Consider the following 20345-nt stretch of genomic DNA (forward strand, 5'->3'; position numbering starts at 1 on the left):
GGGAAACTTTGCCTTGTATCCCCTCGGAGTCAGAAGCAAGATAAAGCAGCAAGCACCAGCCATGAGCCCACAAGTCCAGAGAGGGCAGGTAGGATTACTCACTGAGTGGAAATTATTAGAATTAATATCATGAAAAGTATGGTGTAGACCTACTCAATATGAAAAGGCCCCTGAGATGATAGATGGTTCAGCACTACATTAATGAAACTGACCTGAACTATGACCATTTTTAATATTTTTAATATTTTAGAAAAATACACTAAATCACAAGGCTTTACAGAACAGTGCGCTATTGTAGACTTAATAAGTAAGGTTATGATTACATGATTTTAATAACAGGTTGTGATCTAAAGTGGGCTGGTCTGAGGCAGGGCTGGAAATAAGTCCCACTCTGGCCCTGTACCCGAAACAAGAGGAGAGTTAAATGTCAAAATAAAACAGGAAGCCACGAGACAACATAGACTCAAGACAAAAACTAAACATAACTTAACGTTCTTAGACATGACACCTTCAGTGGTAAGCTGTCTGTTCATCGAACTGTGGGGCGCCGGATGGAGGAACCAAATGCTAATATGGACAAAAGCGCTCTAGTGTAGTTATAGTAGCCAGTGATGCAGGCGAGCTGTTGCTGAATACTACCAGGATATAAATCTTATCCGTAATTGTACAATGACATCTGATTTATTGTGATAAGAAAGAAAATAATTTAAACATATACATACGTGTATGAATATGCAATTAACCCTTAAACAGGTAATATGCACCAAGAAATGCACATTCTTTATCCTCCAATAGGGGGTACGATGAAAGGTTTCGTCCAATCAGGTTATCATTGATCAAATGTTTTGTCTGGTCATGATTTGGTTGATGTCATCGCTTTGTCAGCCTTTTCCAGAAAACTAAAGGTTGATAATGCTCGATGAAGTGTGTGAGTAGTTACATATGACTCATAGTTATTCTCACACAGTTATTCAACAATATTATATTGAAAAACCAATCATTGATAATGTCATAATATACTGATAGAAAAACGGTGTCCGTGGCGTTATTTAGCAACTTTTGAAAAGTCATTTTAAGGGGTGGAAAATTCAATAGTGTGAAATATTACAAATTTTGTTTTTAACTGGAAGAGAGGGCAATATTCACAACCAAAAAAGACATATATACATACATATGCGTCTTACAAGTATATACATTTTGACAACACAACCACATTTCTTATTTTTATTTTTTAATTTATATTTTTTCAGGAGGGCATCCCAGTCAGCTCATTTTACAGTAAAAGACTGGCAACTCTATGGGTAAGATTCCTCGAAGCTCTGTAGATACAAACTCCAGAGATGATGAGGATGAGGAAAACATTTTTTTTTAGCCAGGATGGGCTAGAGCCAAGCAGTTTAGGTGATTTTACTGAGGGACACTTACCTATGAAATTTTGCAGGTGCAATTCATTTTTACTTTCAGCCTTTACTTTGCAGCCTGTTTAAGGATGAAGGCAACTGTAAGGTGCTGGAAAAGCTTGACAATGCACCTTAAAAATGCTTAAACAATCTTTAAATTTAACTTTGGAAAAGTGGTTGGAACTTTGACCATGGCTATGCTCCTCTGTAATGTCGTTTTTGGTCTACATTTTGATTAACACATGAATTTGAGGATGATGAAAGGGTCCAGGAAGGATGGACATGCACTGCTGGGTTGAAACTCCATCATTCCAAAACATGCGTCATGATATGTTTTCACGATGGCGGTTTTTAGCAGTGGTTCTGATCCTTTTAGAATCATAACCTCCCAATCAATCAACACCACCGAATCACGTGTTTAGAGCATGTCTCTTCAAAAGCTTTCATATTTCAGATCTTTCATAGAATCTTTTCAAGATTCATACTTTGAGAATGTATACATTCATAGTATGTTTTTATTCATCATCATGCCCTCTTACAACAATCCACACAAGCAGATCGTGTAGCTTTGAAGGATTGACAAAACAATTGCTAATTTGATCTTTCAACTAATTACTCTGTAGTTTGCAAGATGTTTACCAATGTCGGCCTTGGTTGCAAAGAACAAGCTAAGAATTGGCTGAGTGAAAATCCATTCCTGCAAGTCTGGCTGATTATATTCCAGTGACACAAATCTGCAGATGAGCGTGATGGGAAGTCAAGTGCTCAATGTCTGTCTGCCTATAGGGTTACTCACTAGATGCTGGTGCCAGAGAACCTCAAAAGAAGCGATTCAAGCGTGGAATATTACAATGCGAACAGAGACAGATGGAAGGAAACGTGGGGTATTTTTCTACCAGTCATCGCCAGTATTATAAATGACTTTGTATGAAATATAAATGGCTTGCGTGCTACATTTGTCTCCTAAGTGGTGTTTTCTAGTAATGTCACACTTTTAGATTCTGGTCAAAATGTTTAAACTACACAGAAGAATGTTGCGGCATTGGTGTGACTGTATAACATTCCTCACAAATTTCTGAATTATCTAAAGGACAGAAAACTAATGACCTCTTTAGCTGAGCCATAATTCATGGGGCATCGAGCGTGAGTGGCTTGTTGGCACAAATGAGGCTTTCAAGCTCTGCGCTGCCTCTTACCGTGGAGACAAGCCTGCTTACTATTATAGCGATGATTCAGCAGCAGCACAGGCATCATGCAAAAGACCTTTGATACTGATATACCAGAGCTTCCTCTAGATATGCAGTATTGCTGCCTAACATAATGTTTTGACAGCACTTGACCTTTCTGTGGCTTCTTACAGAAAATAACTCCACAAATCAACAGTCCTTCTGCCAGCACAGTAAATTTGAGAGTGCAACCATCGTGCCAGTTTTCTGCTCTCTTTTCACAGCAGGGATTAGCTACAATGGGATGTGCGTTCAGCCGCACAGAACCTGTTTAGTGAAGGAACAATGACTCATCAGTAACTAACAGTAAGGACGCGATTCACACAGCTGTAATGCACAGGTAATCTATCAGCGGCTTGCTGTTTGTGATGCATAAAGGAAATAGCTAAAATTAATCTTGGTACCGAAAGAATCATTTCCTCCTTATGCAGGTTAATGTGGCTTAACTTTAAATAATTTAGACCTGATGACAGAGCGGACGTATTGCGACCTGACCAATGTACAGATTCAGTGTTACGACTGTGCACCTGTTGGTTATTATATATCTATAAGATCAAGGTGGCTTATAATGATGCACCAGCCAAGAGAGGTAGCAGGAAGTGATGAGCTGATAATCAAGCCCAATCTCACAGAAAAATATGAAAAAGTCACATTCCAGAAAGCTCTTCATACCTGCTGATGAAGAAAATTAAAAATAAAAAAATTCTATCACGGCATCCAGCATGATTTTTAAAATAATGTATTGGTACCAAAATCAATTGGTACCTCTGTACAGCACATTCTCATGTGATACAATATTAGAGGGTCTATGATGTGAAAGATGCAATAGTCAATATGTGACTATTTCACAAAAGGCTTTGACACTGTTTCACTGCAGAATATAAAAATTGTGTTTGTTGACATTGGTTAAGATTCAATTTCTGTGACTATCTCACTTTTTGCCGTGAGACCAATGTGGATCAATGTGATGCTCACAGTATTGTAGGAAGTGCTTAAAGTGAGAACATGTTACTTTTTTCAATTTCTTTTTCTATTGAGTGATTTCTCAAACTGAAAAGAAAACATTTTATTTTTTATTTTCACCCCACAAATGGTAATTGAATGAAAAATTGCACGGAAACATTTTCCACGTTTTCTTTTTGTTTTGTTTTTTTCTCGGATATTGAAGAGATACGATTGGGCTTGAAGTTAAAGTTTTGCAGATCCAAAGTGAAAAGAGAAGGGAGGCCAATGGTGATCTGGTTCGTTGAACATTTTAAGCATGCAATCAAAAAATAGTGAAGAATGTGGAATATGTCGAGCTGAGTACAGAACTAGGTGGCTTGGAAACTTAAATGCTGCAATTGTGTGCGTGAATTTGGTTGTCAATATGTACATATCTCTATACTAGTTCGTAATCGCTACCCCGGTATCCAGGGTATGCCTCTCACTCGTGTACAGGGAGCCCCGAGTGCTCCTCAACACAGAAAGTGGTTTCAGCAAATGGATATATGGTTGGGTGCCTTTGACATGAGCATGTTTCTGTCCTTACAAAATGGGAAATCAATGGAGTGGTTCTTCGTGTTCAGTCACAACTGAATTCATCTTTTTTTGTAAACAAAAACAGATCAACTTTGCAATTATCTGTAAAATTGTGCCTTGCAAACACATTGTTAATGCAGTTTTAAACACTGATTTACCGTTTTACTCTTTGTCAGTTATAAAGGTTATCTGTGTGGACATTATCGATTCACACAACATAAGAATAATTAATTTAATAATTTTTTACTTACACACAGCTGGGGATCGTTTTTGGTACCAGCAGTACTACAAAACATAACTGACTCGCCACGCTAAACAAGATCATTAGGAGGCAAGATAACGCACTTTGGTCCACAGGGATGTTTGTTGCTGCCGAACATGGTCCAGCAATGAAACATACGGGTGATGACAGAGAGTCTGAAAGGAAGTTTAGGAGATAGAAAGTCACAAACAGAGTCAGAGACAGAGGTGGGTGGAGGAGATGAAGCGTACAGGAGGTGGACAGGATACAGGTGCAGGGGATGGAATGTCTAAGGGAGAGTGATAGAGACAGAAATAACAAGAGTCAGGGAAGCAAAGAAGGTCAGTCATTCAGGGAGAGCAGCAGTCTGGGGCCTGTCTTTTCTGCAACACAGCCATCAAGCTCTAATGACCTCATGCACTGCCAGAGGGGGCGGAAGGTGTGCAAAAGCCATGAGGGTAAAGACACAAAGAGATTTACTGACCAGAAAAAAAAACAGATAAGGGTGACCACAGCTCGTCACACTGATTGATACCACAGCTCGATCACCTCTAGTGCTTTGTCTATACACACCTTTCTCTGTAACTTATCAGGACTCACAGTTACCAAAGGAAGCTGCATGATTCAAGAATCCTTTCAACTGTTAGTGTTCAAAAAGGAGAAAAGCTTCAGACTCTGAGTTTCATTCACTATCATGAAGGTAACTTTCCATATAATGTTAGCTATTAGCAAGTTAGCTTGTACTCGTGCAACGATATCCATGCCTGTTCTCATCTGTCACAGCTGTCCTGACATTACTGTCAGTCTCAGTTTCAAACAAGGATTCAATGATGGAGAAGATAGCTTTTAGGACTGAATGTTACAGACCAATGAAGATAAAGATAAAATCCCCCACAGTTTGTTTTAATATTTTAGGTTTCTGTTAATGACTTTTATACGCTGGGTCATGAACAGCTAAAAGCCTCTGTAGATATTTGATGTAATGCAATATCAAATACTTTTGTGCCCAAAATTGAGCTACGGAATGCAATAATTATTGCAAAAATCAGTTTTTACTTGGTTTCTTGGTCCAAGGCAAATGTATGAAAACTAATTATTACAACGGTGTTCAGCTCATGCTCTTGATTGGTTGGAATTTTAACCACTTGTCTTTTATGTATGCTCACAAACTTGACAAACCAGGCACAACAACCCGGAGAGAGGAAGTGACCCACCTGGCTAACTATTTAATGCATACAGCCCATTGAGGATTTAACCTCCTCATGATTCTGTGCTAACCCTGTATTGTAGGACCTGACCTAATTTGTTGGAATTCACTGGTGCAGACAGGAAGAAATCCCTGTGATTGGCACCAACCGACAAGGTCGTATTTAACTTGCACAGCAGATTATCTTTAAGACCTCCTTTGTTTTTGATGTTGTAACAGTGAAAGGTGGAGAAACCAGCAAATATGTCTTTACCGATGCTTCTCAGTGTGGGCCAATTGGGGGAAGAACAGAAAAGAACATGTACCACAATCATGATCCGGGGCTTCGGATGTCTTTGCTAACAAGCCGTGCTGGGGCTTCTTGCACACTGTGTCAGCAGTTCAGAGGAAAGGCAGAGGGCAGCCTATCACTATTCTCAGGTAATTAACAGCTTTTACCTACTCCATGAACTGGCATTTGAGGCTCGAGGGGGTTTGAAGTGCGAGTACAACCCTTTTCTGTTCAACCTGTTCAACCCTTTTCCACAACAGCATTTGCTGGTGTCTGGAGTTGAGGAACTCTCTTTGAATCAAAGTACTTTGGTGTGTTTGAACAAAACCATTTTACAGCTGCATGAACAAGTTAAAGGTTTATTTAATGAAGTGAGAATAATAAATGTAAGAATGAAGTCAAATATGGATGATGTATATGCATATCTGAAGGCAAAACAGGCGCTGAATATAGGTAAAAAAAAAACACAGAATAAAATATCTTCATTGCAGCCATGTTAGAAGAAAATAATTGCTGCTTTGTCCTCTAATAATATCAGGATATTGATTTCCGTGTCTGTTGGTTTCTGAAGAATGTCAATTTTTAGGCCTTTTATGACATGTCTAACAACAACCTTGAATGACTGACTGAATTTGTGATGAATGATTTAACTGGCATACTACACATGAGCTACAGGAACAGGACAAATACAGAGTATCACAGTAAAATGTGAAGGCTGTTACTACATCTCACTACAGTTGGATTCCATTGGAATTGTACGAAAGGACTCACCTCAGGGCAGCTAGCGTCAAGTCGCCGCTCACCTGATAATGCAAGGGAGTCATTGTAGAATATAAAGTGGATTTTAATTATGCCGCTGTTCTAGTTTTCACTCAAACAGAGGGCCATTAATTCAGAGAGACAGTCGTGTCCTGGCCCTGTAAGTTTCCCAGGAGATGAAGGCGCGTTGCTTTGACAATGTCAGCTTAGCAATAAAAGATCTTACACAACACATTCTGAGAGGAGCAACGCTTTACTGCCGGTTCTGCCTGGCAATGAGCACATTTTTTATGATCCACACAATCAAGCCACAAACTACATTTTATGTGAGTTATCTATTAATGATGTATCTAAAAAGGCTATGACAAAAGAGACTGTGATGGTTGCTACCTTTACACACATTTACACAAAGAAGTTTTTTATAGGATGAATGTGATTCTGTGTTTTTTTTAATCCTTATATTTGAACACATTTACACATCAATGTGTAATGCAGTCTCGATTTTTATTTAGAATTTCTTTTAAAAGTTAATGTAAGCCTCCGGCGACCGTAGAGGAGCTTGTGAGAAACTCTGGTTTGAAAAAAGCCCTGCTTGCATTTGCAGTGGCCTTTTACCCACTCTTTGTATTGGGACATCATTTAAAAAAGTGATTTGGAGTTTTTTTCTGCCAAGATAAAGGATTTAAGACCACAAGAGAGAGACGGCTGTTATAAGGTGGCATTTGACAAAGATAAGTGATTGCACAACCTGTCTCGAGATGCAATCTGTTGCCTTTTGAAGTGAAGTATTAGATTTGATTGCCATCACTTTTTTTTTCTTTTTTTTTTAAATCAGCATAAAAGATTTAAAAACAGGTTTATTACCCTGCTTCTTGAGTGGCCTTTCGAGAGGTGCTTAAAGGTAGGGTAGGAGATCCTGGATTTTGAGACTAGCGAAGCTGCATTTTGAAAATACACCGGTAAAAAGTCCCAACCCTTTTCTTCACTTTCCCCCCGAAGGCACGCCTCTAGAGTACATGAACGCGCACGAGCACGAAGGTGCACGAGCGCTGTTCTGACAGCAAGCATCGATCGTTGCCGTATTTAGTATTTAGTAGTTAGTTTATGCTAACTATACGTTTAATAATGCTAGGTGCTAGCCAAGCTGGCTCTAGTTTAGCTTCCTGCCAAGCTTCTGGACGTGTAATTCGTTCACGGAGCAGGGTACGCGCACGGGGGGGAGGAGGGGGAGGGAGGAGCAGATTGCAGTTTGATAGACGGCATCAGAATCCAATCATTGTGAACGGACCGTTCACAATGATTGGATAGTGTTTTTCCTAGATTGTACGTTCTAGAGGCCACTAAAACTTTTCATATTTGTGTCAAAACTTTTAATTAATTGGTTGCAATGGGGGTGTGAAGAGTATTTCAAGCAATATGTTAAAAAATGTTCCAGAAAAAGATCCCCTACCCTGCCTTTAAGGATATAATGTTCATTTAATTTTGCCTTCCTAGATGAGGCATACTCACTGTGCGCTGTCCTCTTTACTCTGAATTCACAGAAAAAAATGTACAGTGTATGGCGAGAATGCAAGATCAAACCTGCCGGGGCCAAATAAATGAAGTCATATAATATCAAAATAAATACATGTTTAAAACACAGACCGTATGAACACTTAAATCTAAATCTTATTCCTGTGACACTTCAAGAATCACAAAGTCCAATTCAGGTACCTTAAAGATATCCCAACTCTCTCAGGCTCCCTTTGTCATCTGCCTTGCTTTAGGGAGAAAGTGTTCTGAATCAATTACATCCCTCCCCGCAGCCTTCCTCACCGGGTCCCGCTGTGGGCTCTGGAATGCAGTAACCCACAGCCATATGCTAATCAGACTCCCATATGTCACCTGTGAGGCTATCAAAGAGCCCGAGGACCCAGAGGACAGAGGATGGTGCAGAGACTGGGGTGGGTGGTGCTGGATAAGAGGGAAGTTGTTGCCCTCTGCATGTCTTTGGGTTGCAACGTGGAGAGACAGAGAGACGGGCAGTGACTGGGACAGTCTGGTGTGGAGAGTACTGCCAGATGGAGAGATTGCCTGCGGACATTCACACTTAGTGGGAGACTTGTGGATGTATACTGGTGCCAGAGAGCATCCAAAATAGTGTCCCCTTTACTAGGCGCTGCTTTGACGGCAATAGAAAATTTAAAAAAGTCAACATTTTTACTGGACATTGCATTATTGGAGGAGACCACAGCTCGACTGAACAACGCCAGTTTATCTACAGTAAATGCATGGAAGGGACTTTGCTCAAGAATTAAGGACGTTCTAACCAGTTGAAATCTATTGGTATGATGTCCCTGCTAGTTTGTTGTTTTTTTTTCCTCCCTTTTATTTGATCTGCCTTTGTTTTGTTTTTGTTTATTCTTGTGTGCACTATTAATCCATATCTTGCTTGTACGTATTCTTCTAACAGTGCAAATAAAAAATTATAATCAAAAAATAAAAATAAAAAATAAAAAAGTCAACATTTGGAGCCTCTTTTTTTCCTTCTTTGTGTCGTCTTGCACATTCTGCACTGTCAATAGATTGAATCAGAATTCCAGAAGCACAAAGTCTTCTTTCAGGTAGTTGATGATCAACATAATGTCACTTTGTGAGATTTCTTATGCCGACGTGCAATTTTTCCTCTTGTATTACCTGGGCTTATATCTTCTTTTCACATTTTTCTGATTTTGTAGTAAAGCCTAAAATCTTTTTGATGACGAAATTTCATCTTTCACGGTATATCTTCCTCAGCTGAGTGACGGAACACATCCCAGTGACCCAGTTAATACCTTCACAGGAAATTTCAATTGTAGGAGCTGTGAAGTCTTGCTCTGAAGCCAGAATGTGTAGTGTTTTGCATTTCCATGTATAGTATTACCTCTTTGGAGTTCTGATGAGCTACACGTATAATTAAGTAGCATGCGCGTGTGTGTGTGTGATAGGAAAAACTCACTCGACATCTTGTATTAATTTCAGTGGTTGTTCTAAGGCGAATAGAGACGATGCAGATTGACCTTACATGTGGAGGCCTCTTGCTGATGGAAGTCGCAAATTACTTTAATCTTCCTTTGAAGAATTCTGATTTCTTTCATCTATAAAAACACTGCAGATATCAAAAAAAAAAAAAAAAAAGAACACACAAGTGTACATGACTATTGAAAGCCAAGTAAAGCACATTCCGCCTTGGATGAATTTGACCGATGGGTGAAACAAAATGGCAAATAATAGGGCTGCACTTCTTCCTTGGAGTTGGTGAGAAACGGTAGAGCTTTGTGAGGACATTAAGACTCCGGACTTCCAGACAGCCTGGAGGCAGAACTCCAAACCTGACAGCAGAGGAGCACTTGGGGTCGCTGGATATTCTGCAGCCAGTCATAAGCCATGCCCAACATGCTGTCAACATGTCATGGACTGAAAGGTCCTTGGTTCGAGACACACAAGCACAGCTCCCTTAGCTCACCGCTAAAAATATCCAGGCTGGCCAGACAGGCTGGCCAAGTGGAGAATTCACACTTAAGGCACATTTGTTACACACCGCAGACCAATTCGGCTTCTCGGATTTCTTGGAAATCATAATCATTTTATAAGAATCAGTGAATATACATAACACAAAAGAAATGTCGGCGTGACGTTTTTTTTTACTGTGGCAATAACTTAAATTTCGTCAGCCCTTTTGCCAAATCATGTAAGTTTATAACATTGTACCATTGTATTTTCTCTCGGAAATGTCACGAGTCTTAGAATATTTACGAACCACGAGGAAACAGTGCAACTACAATTTCACTGGTGATGTGTAAGAGGCAAAGAATTAGATTTAAGGTAAACACAAGAAACTTGTGCTAAAGAAAAAAAATGGAACAGACTCAGTGAATAATTCCCTATACTCCCTATATAGATCAGTGAGCAGTGCTGACCAACATGTCATTGGGGTCATCAGGTGGGAACCTCTTTTCATCAGTGTTTTGTCTAGTTGGGCCCACGACACCTCCAGGAGGCAAGACAATGACCACTGTCGTCCCAGAGTCACCCCCCTAATGCTAGCCAACACTGCTCCTCAAACCACAACAACCATCTTTTCTTTTTTTTTGGATTCCACTGTAACCACCTTACTAACTACCAAATCTTTACTCCCAGCTAACAGGAGCGCTGTCCTAACTTTAGTACATTTAAACTCCTCTACTAGACTAGATACTGGGAGCTGGAGTATGCCCTTCCCATACAGTGCCACAGTACTTAAGCATCTAGGAACACCTAGCCACTTCCTAATATAAAAACTAACTAATCTTTCCATTTTTTCTACAACAGATAATGGAATCTCATACACAGACAGTGGCCACATCAACCTAGGAAACAATCCAAACTGCAGACACCACAGCTTCAACTTTCCTGGAAGCTCCGATTTATCTATTCTATCCAGTCCCTCAGCAACATCTTTCCGAAACTGCACTGCCTGCTCTCCATCATTCATGTCGGCCTGGTACCACCTACCTAAACTCTTTACTGCGTTTTCCCTAATTATTGGAATGTTTGAAACATAATTCTTTACAGCACCCTAAAATTGTTCGAACGGCTCTAAAGAAATTTTTTGATGTCAGCTGACAGCTGGAGACCCTGTCACAATGTTTTTCTTGAACAAGTGAAGCAGGAATTACACACAAGAAATCATCAATGAACTGATACAGTACACTGTACAAGAGAAGCAGTAGTGTCTGTTGATTGACATTAACGATGAAACATGGAACCGGGAAGCCTGAGAGAGTGAGAACTGTATGGAATCGTGTCCCTTCAGAAGGGACATTTCAAAAATAAGCCCTTACATTGAGGACTCTTCTGAGGCAGAACAATGACAATTTGCTTTGGGGGAAATTTAATTACTTTTGACGCTTGATACTTTTGTCACAAGGCTTATAAAACACTGTAAGATGTTTCATCACATGGTAATTGAACTGAAACCAATTTAAGCTTTACTTTGACATAGAATGTCCTTTTTTTAATAACCATTTTTAGACAATTTTCATGTAAAAATCCTAAACTTTCACAGATCAATCTTTTAAATTTGTGAATGCATTTTCTCTTGATTATTTCTGTTCATTTGGAGATTTGGGCTGTTGGAACAAAAATAGCATTTTCATACTTAACCTAACTGGAATAATAATCACAAAATTGATTAAAGTAAGAATGATTCACACCCTGAAAGTAATCGTTCCAACGTGCCCACCCGTTCCACCCAAAACGTGCCCATGGAGATGTTTTCATATAGGGCCTATAGTAGTTACGTTTAAGGATATGTTACTTATGGTGGTTATGACAGCAACTTCATGTGGAGGGTAAAAATAGCCTCCATGTATTCAAGTCCTTACCATGATAGTTTTCTAGCCCCGCCCAAGCAGTTTTGATCTTTAACCCCCCACCCCCCTTCCTCCTTTGAGGAGTTTTTGGATTCTTAAATGAAAGACTTGAGATTGACATCTGCTCTAATGCAGAAACACTGATTTGAGTTGGGCTTCCATCATTTCTTCTTGCATGGCCATTGATTTACTGGATGCCATTATGGGTCAAATTTACAAGTATAAACAAATGACCTGTATGCCCATACTGATTGGAGGACTGGTTATTCCAAAATTTCCAAAACAGGAAAAAAAACTGAAAGCCATTACTTTTGGAAAGCCTTACTTGAATCCAATTGAAAAGCTTGAGGGCATTTTTAATAAGATTCAAAGGCTAAGGCAGTTTCAAAGTTGTCTGTTCTTAAAAAATACACACACACATATATGAATACATAAAAACATACATACATAGACACATTTTCTTGTATGTAAGAAAATAAAGGAATAAACTAGGACACATATTTCAATCTCAGTAATAACGGGTATACTAAGTTTTGATGCATTAAGTTTCCATGTGCAGCCTCTATTTTTACTAAAGTAGATCTACTCTAATTTAATCTTGTTCAACTTCAGCTATTGAGTCATTTTATTTTCTGTCATTGCCCAATTAAGTGATATTACAAGTGTACTCAATGCTCTTGTACAAGGCCTGGAAAAAAAAAAAATCAACAAAAAAGAAGAGGTCAAGTTTAGGTTCAGCAACATCATCATTATGTTCCAAAGAATTAGGTCAAGTGACCTGAATACACTGAATGGGCAGGTTTTTCCACTAATAGATTGTTTTCTTCCCTCAGGGCACAGGTGTATTCCAAGATGACAATGGCAGGATTGATTGGGCTCCAATTTTTACACAGTGGTTCAGGGAGCGTAAGACAACATTTTCACACACATCTAATGGCCCTGTCACACTGTTGCGTATGAGAGAAGCGTATGAGTTGCGTATGAAAATTAATAATATAATTTTCATATGCACGAAAAGTCCTTGAAAATAAAGAATTGTGCGTATACTTACCGTATTGAACCTATGAGTAGCGTATGAGTAGCTTATGTTCAGCGTATTGACAGCGTATGGCCAGCGTATGAACAACGTATAACCAGCGTACTCTGCGTATGACTAGCATATGAGTAGCATATGAACTGCGCATGCCCAGCGTACGTTTCAACGCGCCTATATCAGCAGCCTTTCCACATTGCTCCATTATTGCAGTAGACGACGCGCTATCAACATCTCTCGAGACATTCATCTCGATCATGCCTCCCAAGAAGCAATCGTAGTTTGCCCGGGCCCTGGGCCGAGGCCGAGGTCGAGGAAAAGGCAAAGAAGCACAAGAATTATTCTCACCCAAACCTGCTGAAATGCCTGATGCACCTGCGGCTGATGAGTTACATGCTTCTGAGCGATCAAGATCCCCAACTCCTCCTCCTGACCGCTCCCGTCGCCGGTTGCCTCAGATATGTCAGTTGCCGCCTCCATCTCGCTATAAATACGCTAGCTGTACGGTACACCTTCATGCCAATGTATAGCAACTTATGTCCAGCGTTCTTGACCTATCAGTAACGTACCTATATCGTACCTCTAGCGTACCTCTAGCGTATTCAGCGTATGCCAAGCGTATGCTTAGCGTATTAACCATACGCACAAAAGTTTTGAGCATGTTCAAAAATTTATTTCTGCCTCAGCGTATGCCAACGTATGCCAGCGTGCTTGAAACGTATACAACCTATGCCTAACGTTCCCCTAGCGTATGTCAGCGTATACCAGCGTATGAGTGATAATTTTCATACGCTGGCATACGCTAGTGCCATACGCAACAGTGTGACAGGGCCATAAAGAAGTACAGAGTCCAGACCTTAACCGCAGTGAGAATGTTCGGGATGGACTTAACAAATACTTTCCCATCATCAGTACAAGATGCTCATGAAAAATTAACACAAGTCTGGACAGACATTGCGTCAGCTTATCCAAACAAATTTCTTTCTTTCTTTGTCTTTTTTTGGCCAAGCAGTGTAAAATAACAGTAAACTACATTATAAGGCTCAAGTCAATCATCTCACTGCCATTGACTGCAAACTCAAGTGCAGGGGGCAATGCCAGGCTGCTGACCTTTTTCAAGTTACTTGATAATTGATGGTTCATCAGTGTTGCGTTCTCCGTCTTTACTCTCTTAACTACAAGTGGAATTAGGTCTGATTGCTTTCGGGCTGATTTAACTCGGTGTTAACCGTCGTCAATGCCTTTCTGATTTGCTCTTGTTTTCTTGTTAGTTTAATTTCTTAATCAACCTAAGAACACTGTTTGGAAGGGTTTTCCACTGGTTTGCTGTGGATTAAAAACCTCGGCTCCAAGCTTCCCCCCCAGAGCATTGTTATCACTCGTTAAAAGGTGGCCTATGAAACTAAAAGGACAGATAACATCACAAAGGAAGAAACATACAGTAATGGGATTTAAAGGCTTAAGAATGATGTAATGTTACTCTGAATACCAAAGAAAGTAGACCCCAATAACACTGAAATGTTTTCCCTGGAAACTCTGTTGAGACTGGACAGAATATTCTCCTGTGCCTCCATCATTTCGTGTATCATGAATTCTCACCTGGAGTGGGTCTTAGAATTCATTGAAAAGTAAGTCAGGTCAAACTGTCTAAATGTCCGTCCCCCTGCCATTGTTAAAATGGGTCATAATATACCTGGGTGGCTAAGTATCTAAAAATGCCGGTAAAGTTTCCATGTGCATAGAAGAAAAAAAAAATCTAACTAAAAATCTATTCTAAATCAGCACAGACCATCTGAGATTTATTAGTGTTTATTATTGAGCCCTTGTTGGTGCTCTTGTGACTTAAGCCTCTGGTGATCATTGTTTCGCGTCAACCTTGGCAGAGAAGTGACCCAGAATTTTAACCATAGCCCATTAGACTATACAGTATCTGCAGAGCAGCTGAGGTGCTCTGTGGGGATTTTACTGCTACAGAATATCCAGTCCTGTTTCACTGGGCTGCACAGGCTGTCATGTTAATACATACTGTATGTTCCACATCTAAGTTAATCGCCCTTGTACAGGATCCCTGTGAGCTACAATATATTAAACAACTGTCGGCAATAAATCACGCATGATTACCTGAGAATCTGTCACCGTAGGCCACAAAAATCTCAAACAATATTTCTGAGTCTGATTTGATGAAAGAGTGTCTCCAAGTGCTCTGTGTTGTGCTTTAAGGCGTGTGTGTCCGAATACCATTAATCAGAACAAGAAGATCTTTACAGCAAATAGCAGGCTGGGAACTGAGCACACAGGAAAACAATAGTATCCTCAATCAAACAATTTTCTAATTGCTTTCATTAAAGATTGGGATTACTGTGATTGTGATAACTACTAATTTTACACATATCACGTGACTTATCTGCTATGTGCAGACTATACTATGTGGATTTCTTGTCTAAGTTCCCTATAATCAGTTAAAATACATAGCTGTGATTCCTAATAAGGTCAATTCAATCATTAGTAGGCTTGTAAAATAATGGTAAAAATAATTAATGAATTAATTGCAGTTTATGACAAAAAAATACCTGCTAAAATGTATCATACTATACTGTACATAAGGTAAACTACAGCAATAGTTTCAGGTATCTTTAAGAAATAGCTCTTGGTGATTAGAGTAACATTGCTGTGGTTGTTATTGTTTCTGTGTCTGCTGGTGGGTCAAATTGACAAAAAAAAAAAGCTCGACCATACCCCAGCTGTGAACAGGGAGCTTAGCCGTAAGGCAAAGCTCTCAATTCAAGGGGGAGGTTGCAAGGTCGATCTATAACTCGCTGGAGGGATTATATCTCCCAGTTGGCCTGAGAGCAGCTGATGAACCCCAGGAGGAGGTGGAGGAGGTGACTGGAGACATGGAGGCCCAGGCATCTCTCCCTCCCTGCTGCTACCGAGACCCTAAAATTGACTAAGCTGTTTACGGTTAAATATCATATTTATTATCTTTATGATATCAGAGGTACCAGATAATAAGATGTAAATGAAATTATTTGAAGTAAGTGATCAGAGGAACTGAAATTGCTGAAAACCTCATAGAATATTAACACTCTTTACTTGTCCTGATTATTGTTACAACTGGATATGTAATTGAACTTATTCAAAATCTTAAACAATATATATTTCATTCTTAAGATGTTTTGGGAGAAAAAAAAGTCAATGAAATATTCATTGATGTGGATTGTCAATAGACCAAAATTATACCAAAGGTAATTGAAGTTTTTCCTGTTTTATCGTGAGAACAATCATTGAATTATCAAAATGTATCTTCGGTTGGAAGGCTGTATCCACAGGGACTCCCCTGGTTTTGAGAGGAAAAAAAAAAAAAAAGAGTACAAAGCTCAAGTCTGTCAGTAGCCTACATAAAGTATGAGGTTATCAAGGTCTCTCTGTATTGTAAACCCTGGGCTGCAGCTGTAGTTATTTGATGGAATTCACAAACATCCACTCACAGTGGAGGTGGTGCAAAGGAGATTTTCAAAAAAAGAGAGCTGTATGTACAATCTCAGAGATGTACAGTGTATACGATAACTATGGGTGGTTAATCCTTTATAAAAGGATCAGTTGTGCTACTGCAGTGGGTAGTGGCGGACATTACTTTCACCTACACATTATCAGAAATATTCTCCTGCAACTGAATCTGGATTTTAAATTCACATTTTGCATAGCCTATCTGTCACTTATGTTTAATTATTCTAATTTTGACGTGTTTTTTTAAAGCCACATATGCAGATTTCAACAAATAAAACTCATATCGCAACTGGCAGCGGCTTTAATCATTTACAAATTACAATTCTGATCAGTACTCTAATCCTCACCCTACCCTGCTGTACAACCAAAATGTTTATGTTTCCTTTTCTTTTGTCAATTTAATGTCTTTTGCTTTTTTGTCTTCACCTGCTAATTCAGAAACACATTAATTACTGGTTTTGTGATCATCATGTTTAGATTGTGCAGCAGAGAATGGGTTGTATCTTTTGCTGAGTGGGTAATTGTACATTTGGTTGGTGATGTGTATTTATTACATCATTGTCAGACCAGTAATTACAGAGATACACCTCCAGTGATTACTGTTATAGTGTGACTTGTCTCCCATGCCATCCTTCTAATTGATGCCAGAGCTCTCCAAAGAGAGAATTGATAGGATTGATCTAATTTCTGTGGATTTGTACAATTGGGGTTCAAAATAATTATGAAAGTTTGAATATCCTAACTTGGATAGTCTGCATAACTTAGGCTAGAGGAGCCAGAAAGGTGACTAATAGCCTCACGAATATACTCTATTCATTTGAAGGTAAGCCAGTCTCTCACAGATAAGTCTTCCTGGGATAATGTTCAGTGGAGAGAGGAAACCAAAGCAGGGCCTCTTTTGGAATATAGTGCATGGGTTTCTTAAATAAACCCTTATAAGGAAATAAAGCTTATAAGGAAAAGAACACCTTACATACATTAAAACGTGGTGTACAATCTGTCATGCTGTGAGTTCTTAAGATGCAAAAAAAAGAAAAGAAAAGAAAAGAAGTTTAAAGAGTCTGTTGTTTCTAGAAGTTCTGCATTCCAATATTAGAGAATATTAGATTTCTTTGACAGAAAAATGACTTCTGCTGGTCATGAGAGCAGTCTGTTGTTAGTAACTTACATCTTTTTAAAATATTCTGGTTATCCAAAATGGGTTTGAGTGCATTTATTTCCATCAATAATTCACATACTGTGTTTACAATGCTGGGGTGCCAACCTCATCAACAAAGGACGGGTTGATTAGGGCTTAATCATTTGGCAGACACACTGGAGGATCATAGGTCACAATATTTACTTATTTCTCTGTCAGTGGTGGAATTGTTTGGAATTGGAAAGATCTCTATATCAGAAAATAATAACTTTGTTTCTCTTTTGCAAAAAGATGAAGGTATACATTTTTTTATTCCGACAGCATGTTCAATATTCCCATAGCTCAGACAACAAAAAGATGTCCTGGCATCTTGAATAAGCCTCTAACCCTGAGGAAATTCACAGCTCTTTGCCATCTGACTCGGCACCAACTAAATTATGTTGCCTCTGGATGCTGCAAACTGTCAGTTTCACACTGGGCAACATCTGTCCTCTGCCGCCACACAAAATGCCTTCCCCTCACAGTTTATCTAGTAACGCAGCAATGTGAAGGATAGATTAAGGACGGACAGACTGACGAGGTAAAACAAGTGAAATGTCACATCATCAAGCTGGTGGCTAAAGTATGCTAATAGGGAGAAAGATTCCCCAAATATAATACTTACACAGGCTTGAGTACAAGATTCTAGGGTATTTAAATTATCCCCAGCAATCTAAGTCATGACAAGTGAAGAAAACGTAAGTGCTTTATCTGAAGCAAGCCAGTGCTTGGGAGTGTTAGCTGGTATGGGCAAAGTTAAGGATGTCAAAATACAAGGTTGAGTCTGACAGTAGCTGGGTAGGGAAAAGATTATCTGCACTAACAATATGCTGTATTTCAAGCTACAGTATTAGTATGAAATCAATTGGATCAAATAGGTAAAAGTATGTTTTGATGTATGCTCTATGATTCTGTAAGTAAGTATGCTTATAAGTACATTTAAAAATTATTTTTATCATGACATAAAATGTTTGTTGATTTCATTGACGTGCTCTGATCTTACTTTGTTTAGAGACGTGTGTTCTATCTAGGGCTAGGCGAGTGAACTTATCATTATCACATTAACTCATTGATTATTTAACGGCGATAAATATTTTATCGCGCATTAGCACAGGTTTTATTATTTATTTTATTATTGGAAAAGTCTGTTGCTCAAAGGCTTTTATTTTGTAAAAGTCTGTTGCTGTCCACCAAACATGGAGAAGGGTACGGAACTATTACTCGGCCATTTTTATTTTAAAGTTCTTCCTGACGGCGGAGTTGACAGAACCAAAGTCATCTGTAAACTCTGCCAAGTTGACTTGTCTTATCACCATAGTAGTTCCAGTCTAAAATATCACTTAAAGGCAAAACACACACTTGATACCAGCAAGTCATTCAAGAACACACATAGTAGAGCGAGGCTTCTACAGAAAAACTACATAAAAATGCTGATGTTAAAAGTGTGTTTGCACAACAAATGTTATGGCACTTTCATTCATATGGCAGCACATTTAAAATAAAACTGAATGCTAAAAGCTATACACTACTTTTGAATTCATTTTTGGATTTGGAAATGCGATTAATCGTGATTATTCAGGGAAATCATGTGATTAATTAGATAAAAAAATGTAATCATTGCCCAGCCCTAGTTCTATCTCATCTAACAAGATCTAACAAGAAAGTACAGCTTAGACACAGACAGGTCGTGTAACGAAGTTAACTTTCTCCCGTTTTTATTCTTTGAAAAAGATTCCAATGCTGAAGGGCCAACAGGAAACAGGTCAAGAATTTCCTTTGGAGTCTTTTGGGCAAAGCAATCAGTCATAATTTGTGTTTCATGTTCACTTCCCACAGTAGGAAAATATACAGAGGACCTGCTGCTAGTCTCTTAAAGCGATATGTCAGTGGGGCTTAAACCATGTGACAATAATTGACTGACTCAGTGGTGGGGCACCACAGAGGATGAGGGAAAAAAATATAACTATCACCATGAAACTTGATCAATTTATTACTAACATTCAGACAATTATTTTTTCTGTATGCCAATGATGTATCATATATCCAAAAAGGTGCTTCATTTGCATACATTTCAGTGGGCAAAGCATTTTTAAAAATCTTGTTGTAATCTGTTAACGCGATAAAGAAGACTTTTTTGTTTTTCCAGAAAAGATTTTGCACGTCTCTATTAATCTCTTCACAAATGAGAAAACCATGTCAACATTCATAAAAACATCTATAATCACCATATTTCTGGTGTAAAGTGCTATAAATGAGCCTATAAATTAGATATCAACAAACCCCGCAGTAAAAACATCTTTAGTGTGTAGATAGGAATAAAACTGGAAAGTTTAGTGTTCTATAAGAGCTACTGCAGTGGAGATTTCTGATTTTTATTAGTAAAAGAATATTTAAGAAAAAGGCCTTTAAACATTTGGGTTGTGAAATTTTTGTTAGAAGCCACCATTTCAAGGCATAACACCATAATGTAATGAATAGAAACAACAATGTAGAACATGTATAACACATCAAAGTTGAAAATGAAGAACACAGCACGGCCTTTATGGTGCATGCGTGGGTTTAAAAACAGGCATGTTAGGTTAATTGGTGATTCTAAATTGATTTTGGGCCTGCATAAACACATATTCACAT

Source organism: Odontesthes bonariensis, chromosome 7, assembly GCF_027942865.1.
Source record: "Odontesthes bonariensis isolate fOdoBon6 chromosome 7, fOdoBon6.hap1, whole genome shotgun sequence".
Lineage (NCBI taxonomy): Eukaryota > Metazoa > Chordata > Actinopteri > Atheriniformes > Atherinopsidae > Odontesthes > Odontesthes bonariensis.